The sequence below is a fragment of the Adiantum capillus-veneris genome, chromosome 19 (assembly GCF_014529385.1).
Source record: "Adiantum capillus-veneris isolate H3 chromosome 19, ASM1452938v2, whole genome shotgun sequence".
Classification (NCBI taxonomy): Eukaryota; Viridiplantae; Streptophyta; class Polypodiopsida; order Polypodiales; family Pteridaceae; genus Adiantum; species Adiantum capillus-veneris.
This window is the reverse complement of record NC_140949.1, coordinates 89,655,066-89,663,341: the sequence shown is the minus strand read 5'-3', so window position 1 is coordinate 89,663,341 and position 8,276 is coordinate 89,655,066.

The following is an 8,276-nucleotide window of genomic DNA, read 5'->3' as shown; positions in this document are numbered from 1 at the left end:
ACACCACAATATATACAACTAATATATTGCACAAGGATATAAAAAAACATTGTAAGTTTTGCAAATTTTATGGTTTGCGTAATTTTGTATTGCAAGGATATCAAAAAAAAGTTTGCGGATTGCGTAATTTTGTTTTACAAGGATATCAAAAAAAAGTTTATGGTTTGCGTAATTTTGTATTACAACTAATATATTGCACAAGGATATCAAAAAATTTTGTATTTCAAGGATATCAAAAGAAAGTTTATGGTTTGGGTAATTTTGTATTACAACTAATATATTGCACAAGGATATAAAAAAAATTTGTTAGTTTTGCTTGGTTTATGGTTTGCTCGCTTTTATTGGCTCGAATTTTGGGATTCCTCGTACACATGATCATCCTAATAAAATATGTATGGGTGGTAGTAAACTAGGCATATGCTTTCAGACTATTCTAACTCCCAAAGTCCCAATGAGTTTCAATTGTGAAAAAAAGGTGTGTGACATTACCACCATCTACAAAGGTAACGAAGCAGCCCTAGGAATTAAACGTGCTTGTATGTGGCAGTCTGTAGATGATATTTTTTGTTTTCTTGAAAAGGAAAATCTAACTTCTGCTAAGATATGCACTTCAAAGTTTGTAATCAATAGTTTCACAATGCAAATGGTGGATGCGTGGGGGGAGACACACATAACACATTACATGGTGGGTTGACACTTTGTCTTTGAAGGAAAAAAAACTAGTGTTTGAACTAAAGGTTTATATTTTTGCAGCACATTCTTTTTGCTCATAGCTCAATTTTTCCCGACACATTCAACTCATTGGGCATCTGGAGTAGCCAAGGAATGGAGCGCTCACACTATCAAGCAAAAGCAATGTATTTTAAAAATACAAGGCATGGAGGTGGGAGGAAAAAGAGCAATGCCCTACACGAAATGTTCAATTGGTTCTACAAAGTTTTAGCGGTAAGAGAAAGGACGAAGACTAGAGTGCAAAGAAGCTTGAAATGTAGAATAGAGAAAGTGGTTAGCATGAGGCGATCGCAATCATATCATGCTTCTAGTGCAAAAGATCGATTTTGATGGTGGTTGGCAATAAGGCGATGAAATGACAGTCATTGGGTGGAAAACCAAATAAATTTTTGACATTAACCATTTCTATATTAAGCATACATTGTAATGCCACGTGATTTGTTGACATCCCAATCAGTGGTTTTATGTAACAAATTTCGACCAGTTTGGAGTTAATTTTTATTTTTAATGGTATTATTGAGTTTTTAAGTTAAAAAAAATATTAGTGCTCTATAAGTCAAAACTCACAACTTGAAGTTCATTTCTTGTTTGCACATTCTAGAAGATCCACTCAAGCATAAACGTACACGCACTCACATCTTGCACCACATGGACGAATCACACGAGCAGACTGGCACTACCCACAATAATACCACCACAGCCCCTCACACTACAAAAAATCCACAGCCCGAACCCCATGCAAAATCTGTTGGGGTATAGGCGTCTGTGCCTTGCCCGGCCGCGCAGAGTCTGGGTGCCCACTGACTTGTATACCTTATACATAGCATAAGTGTATAGGGGGCTGCTCACTCTTTGAGTCTCCCCACCCATATCTGTGTGTCGTGTGTCTCCTTCTCTCGCTCACTCTCTGTCTGTGGTGCTCCTCGATCCCCTTCAATTAGTATCAGAGCGTAGGTGCGGAGGGAGCGCGTGTGTGCACAGTCACGACGACAGCGGAGAGCCAGTTTCATTCCCGAAATCGCGTCCGCGCGCGCGCACTTTCAAGAGTGCAAACAGGGTTTCGACTTCGGCATCGATAAATTCAGCTTTCCGAGAGTGTTTCCAGCAAGCGTCCTGAAGTTTTACCCCCCTTTCGAAGCCATTCGAGCCATCAGAAACCTCATTTGAGCTACGGTTAAGGAGCTGCATTTTTCAGCCCTCTTTTGGCAGTTTATGCTGTGTTTTTGGGCCGAAACGGAGGTTTTTGGCATAGCTTTCACACTCGGACTCGGATACATGTGATCCAGGAGTCTACCTTGGGGTTTTGGCACGCTCCGGACGCGCTCGTCATATCATAATTTTAAAATTCTGAACACTGAATTTTTTGCAGCAGCAGTTGTTTATTGTGTGTCGAGGATTCCACACATGGTTTGCTCTCAGATGTGAGTGATATTTGCTGCAAGTTTCCTCACAGGTGGGAGGATACGATGTATGCCTTATGTGGTTTGATGCTCAGGGAGACTAATGTGATTGCATTTTGAGCTCGGCAATGTATGCCTTGAGCATGTTTTTTGGCAGTCACAGGTAGAGCAGATATTTGTGTACTAGATTTGCAGGTGTTTGCAATGATGTATGCAAAGTGTGGAGATTGGTGCATGCATTTGGAGTGCGGTTTGATGCGCTTTGGTTGCTCATGGTTTTGAGCATGCAGTTAGTTTGGTTACTGGTTTTGTGGCCGTTTTACTGACGAAACTCTGGCGAAATTTTCCCAGGATTTTTATGCGTATCATTTATGCGATCTAGGTAGAGATTGCAGGTTGCACTCAGCATTTGCGTGCGGTGTTCTCTGCAGGTGGGAGATTTGTGCGTGTGTATGCATCGATACCGCACAGTGTGGGCTTGGTGATTAGCTCACGGTTTGACAGGCGTACAGTTATCTTGGCACACTCACAGGAGTGAGTATTGTGATGTATGCTTGTGTGGCTATGAGCTAGGTAGCCGGATTGGAGCACTAATGGCTTGAGGTTTTTCAACAGGTTTCAGCTACAGGTTTACAAGTTTACAGGCAGGTTTGAGGGCTTATTTGGGTGCTGAATTTTCAGCCATTGTTTCCTCTTTGCAGGTGTCCATGTATGGCTCAGTTGTAGGCTGATCTAGGACACGTTTGTGACTTGGTTATGCAGCTGTTTAAGAGATGAATTTTGGGGCTGATTTACAGCCATATTTGCAGACTTTTGTTGATGCGATTCGAGCCAGTTTAGGGCTGATTTGGTTGACATTTGCTACTCATTGTTGGTTGCTCTTTTGCGAGCATTATGGCCGATTTTTCATTTGACTTCCAGCGTTATGGTCTGACACAGTTTGATGGTGCAGATTTTGTTGCTTGGAGGGAGCATATGCTTGTTGCATTGGCGGATTTGGGGCAGGATAAACCCTTGCGTGGTTTATCGGCGAAGCCCAATTCTATGCGTGATGATGATTGGCAGGATCTTGATGAGTTAGCCATGTCTACGATTTGTTTGCATCTGGTTGAGTCTGTTTACTGGCAGGTCTCGAGGGAGACTACAACTCATGCTTTATGGCAGAGTTTACATGCTATGTACGCGACATCTATGTCTACATGGGAGTCTAGTCCCACTTCTATGTCCATGGGAGAGATTGATCCCACACGCAAGTCTCGACGGCATAGAGACTTGACATGTTGGCATTGTGGACATAGAGGGCACATTAGGCGTCGATGTTTCACGCGTTTGAGACAACGGAGGCGACAGATGCGTGATGCAGATTTGGGCACGACAGATGCTAGTGAGATCAGTACGGTGGTTACTGAGTATGCTTGTGACGGCGATGTCACATTTACATCTAGCTTGTCTTCAAACAATCTTATGTCTACGGATTGCATATCCGATTGCACATTGTCTTCACATTGGTTACTAGATTCAGATGCTACTTTCCATGTCACGTCGCATCGTGAGTGGTTTAGCACGTTTTCTAGTGGGAGACTTGGTTGTGTGCACATGGCTGATGGCGTTGTGTATGACATTGAGGGTGCAAGAGACGTATGTTTGTCCTTGCCCATTGGTATGAGATTTACCCTGCGTCATGTGTGTTATGTGCCAGATCTGAGACGGGATTTGATCTCGATTGGTCAACTTAGAGATTGTGGATGTCAGATTTCGCTACGAGAGCGAGATTTTGTGATGCATTTGGGTTCGCTAGTGATTGCGACAGGTGCCAGGAGTGGTACAGGTTACCCATTGCATGTGGATCACGCGAGAGATGGTGTTGTCTCTATGATCATGCAGCCAGGTAGATAGCGAGAGAGCAAGCAAGTCTCTTTTGCTTGTGGGTTGCAGGATGCTTTGCATGGAGTGCAGAGTAGTGAGCTCGTTGTGCACACAATTGGGGTACGACTTGAGCAGTCACACAGAGAGGTAACAGAGTCAGACATGCATGCTTTGCTAGTGACTGAGCAAAGCAGAGAGTCAGTTGTGCGAGATACTTCTATGCAGGATAGACAAGTAGAGCGGTCTTGCTCTAGTGAGTCACGACACGAGGACGTTGTGTAAGAGTCTATGCATACAGAGTTAGAGCATGAGAGCTTTAGTGAGTCACAACAGATTGAGTGGTCATGTTTGCAGTGGATGATTGCAGAGGAGGCTGAGATGTCAGTGATTATGCAGTCATTCCTTTCTATGCTCAACAGTGAGCATGGGGATATAGTTGTGCAGGATATGTCTTCCAATAGACACCTAGAGCAGCTAGTTTGCTCTGAGGTTGCACAACAAGTTGATGCGTCTTTTGCGGACAATCAGGAGATACATGTGGCTGACACGCCTTGTCAGTCAGAGATGCCTATTTCCAGGGATATATATGTTGATACATGCTCCGTAGAGATAGCAGGGCCCGCTAGCATTGCATCGGCATTCGGTGGTCTCATGTATGAGATGCTGATCTTGAGACCGGATATCGCAGCTGCAGTGGGAGCATTTGCAGTTGGGATTTTCAGTCGTTTGTTGACTGATGATGGCATAGTGCACGAGGGAGATATGCAGGTATTGCATACATACTTACAGTACGTGTGTGGTACGTTTGGTGGTGTATGGACTTACACGGGAGCAGGACAGCCGGATGCACACGATCACAGCCAGCCAGTGGGCATCACTTGAGAGCGATTTTCTCTCGCCTTTTGTAGTCTTTAGACTAGGTTCCCTTGCTTAAAGGCACAGTCGCCTTTAAGTGGGAGGTTGTTGGGGTATAGGCGTCTGTGCCTTGCCCGGCCGCCTAGAGTCTGGGCGCCCACTGACTTGTATACCTTATACATAGCATAAGTGTATAGGGGGCTGCTCACTCTTTGAGTCTCCCCACCCATATCTGTGTGTCGTGTGTCTCCTTCTCTTGCTCACTCTCCGTCTGTGGTGCTCCCCGATCCCCTTCAAAATCTACGGCTTCAAATACACATCCGCAACCAGAAGTGGATAACCCAGCACCCCAGCCTGCTCCAAACTCCCAAGAGCCTCCCCAACCATCAAATCTAGATGATCTAAGAAACATGTAACACATGTTTGTAGATCTTGGTGATATAACCCATGCCACTTACACACCTTTGCCAGATCCCCCACCAATTTCACCTCTTCACAGAGCAACTCAAGAAACTAGAGAAATAGAAGAGGAATATCGAGGTCCGCTTGAAAATCCGTTGCAATCGCCTCCTGCCACAACCACTGGTGCTCAGGCCACCCCAAATACTACGCCACAAAAGTTTCCACGACGAAGCAAAGAAAGAGTAATCAAGGTAATACCAGGCGACCCGGTTTCTAAAGCAAAAGAGGGCAAGAGGAGAAACAGACAAAGGGAGAGGGAAAAGAAAGAGGCAACTGAGAAGGAAGCCCTTAGAGTACAAGCAGAGCAGAGAAGACAGAGAGAGCAAGAGAAAAGGCAAAGAGCTGAGGCCGAGAGAGCTCATCTAGCCAACTTACAAGCACAAACAGAGGTAGAGAAGAAGGTGGCACAAGATAGAGCTCAAGCCACCCAACAAGAAAAGGTTGGGAGCTCAAAGCATTTGAAAATCCCTCAGAGAGCCAAGCAATGTGCAAAAAGAAAAAGAGACAAGGTGACACCAGAAGAGCAACAAACCCAAGAGGAGAGGAGGAAAAAATACAAAGATGATCCTCCTCAATGGGCTAGGCAGGCGGTTCCTCCACCACCACCAACAACACAAAAAAAGCAGAGATGGAAGCCAGGCATAGTGGCTCTACGTGAGATTAGGAAATATCAAAAGAGCACTGATCAATAATACCCAAAGCAGCCTTCTCTCGGGTGGTGAGAGAGATGATCGATGAATATAGCGACTCCGTTACAAGAATACAATGTGCAGCTTTACTGGCCCTACACGATGCCGTCGAAGACATTTTGGTGTAGCTTTTTCAGGATGGCGTTTCATGTATGGCGCATGCAAAGCGTGTAACATTAAAATACGGATTTAGCTTTAGGAATAAATTTAAGAAATGAAGAATGCCTTCATAAGATGTAATTTATCCGATGTACTCTCTCTTCATGAGATTTGTAATCTTTTTCTATAATATCAAATGGCGAATTTCTACCATTCTGTGCAATTGTTCAATTTTAATTTGTACATTGTTTTTTATAAGTATTTGAATTGTTGGATATGTTAAATTTAATCTCACCACCATGGCTCCATTTTTACCCGCCGAGGCACACACATGCACAGAACCTCGAACATGCAGCCACCGCCGCAAAAGAAGCATCTCGATGATAATATTGTGAAATGGGGCGACGGGGGGGGAGGGCGGGCGTACGGGGTCAAGAAGAGCATGTGACACATCAGTGGCCCCGGGTGGGGTTGGATGGGGTAAAGAAGAGCATGTGACGCATCGACGGCATCGGGTGGGGTCGGACGGGGCAAAAAAAGCCACTGTGCACCACGGCGTGCAGGGAACAATTTTGTCCAATTCTCCCTGTGCGCTGTGGCCCACAAGGGATTTTTTTGTCCCGTCCCACCCCGCCCGACGTCGCTGATATGTCACATGCTCTTCTTGACCCCGTACGCCCCTCCCGGCCGCTCGATGACTACATGTTCAAGGTTTTGTGCATGTGTGTGCCTCGACGGGCAAAAATAGAAAATATTGAACAATATGAATAAAAAAACAAGTACTAAATAGTAACAAGAATCATTGACAAAAACAATTATTATTTATTGATTCGGATATTACATCATGGTCGATGGTTTTTCTATGAATTACATCTTTGGGTATTGGGCAAATGGTTGACTTGACGCCAAGGGGTTTTACAATTTCCTCTGTGTCTGTCAAACCTTGACCTAGGCTCAAGGCGCGGTGGGAGAGGACCGAGCCTGGGTGTTTGACTGTAAAGGCATATAATGCTGCCTCTCGATCCACCAATATACATTTGTGAGCATTTAGGGTGAGAGAATCTTCAGTGAGTATGCCACTTAATGCTTCACACTTTAGCAGCTCTGCAGAACCTTGGAGAACTCTGTGTGAGAAACTCTAAGAATTGATGGCCCCAGATGGCTTAGGTAGTGCCAAAGAGAGCTATCCCTACCCGTGGAGACATTGCGCGAACCTCCAGTACGCATTGCGAACTTATCAACATGATAAGCCATCTGCAAAGCATTTTGATTGATATTAACACTTGTAGTAAGGAATACTAGAAATTCTACCAGGTTACGATTTATGGGTGATTTATTTACCTCAGTTTCTTCATCCCTCTCTTCAAGATTTTTCTTTTTAAGATGGATGCTAGATCGATCGTCTCTACCAATCGCAATCAGTGGTTTGCGTGGATGAAATGAGCTCTCCGATATGCTTTTGTAGAAAGAGACACATGATTTTATTTCCACTAGTGTACTTGCTACTGTTTGCACCAACTGTTACTCGTTTTCACTAGGGAGGAAAGATAGGCTTGCTGGGAGATCTTGGTCTTCAAAGTCAATTTGAAAATTGACTTTCCCTTCCTTTTCACTGGGATCCTTCGTGCCTGCATAGATAGCAAGCACTACAAGCGACTCATCTTCTATGCTGTGCCATGTAGTCAAGAAAGCTTTTGAAATGCATTGTAGACAAATCCATTAGGAAGGGAATGGGGTCTAAGGGGGCCTCTTTATTTGCCATGGGATTAAAAAGGAGATTATGGAAGGGGCAAATGGGTGGATGCCATGTGTACTGAAATGGTGGGTACGGCAGGGCCTAAAAGTAAGTGGTCAAAATATAAAATATAAAGAGAAAATCTCTTTTAAATTCAAAAAACTAAACTTTCCTCAAAATAGTTGAGTAAAAACCAATCCTTTCTCTCTCTACTGGGCCTGCCAGTTCCCTCCCCCCTCTCTCCTAAAAGGGGGTCCCTCCAAAAACGTGATGATCATTCCCTCCCTCTCTCTCTATTGTACCATCTCTCACTTCTCTTCACTTCACCTTGTTTCTCTTTCCTTCCTTTCAATTTTCCCTCCCAAAAGCTTTGCAACAGAAGTTTGAACCTCCTTTCCCTCCTCAAGCTTACTGCATTCTGGAGGGGTGTATTCTCCT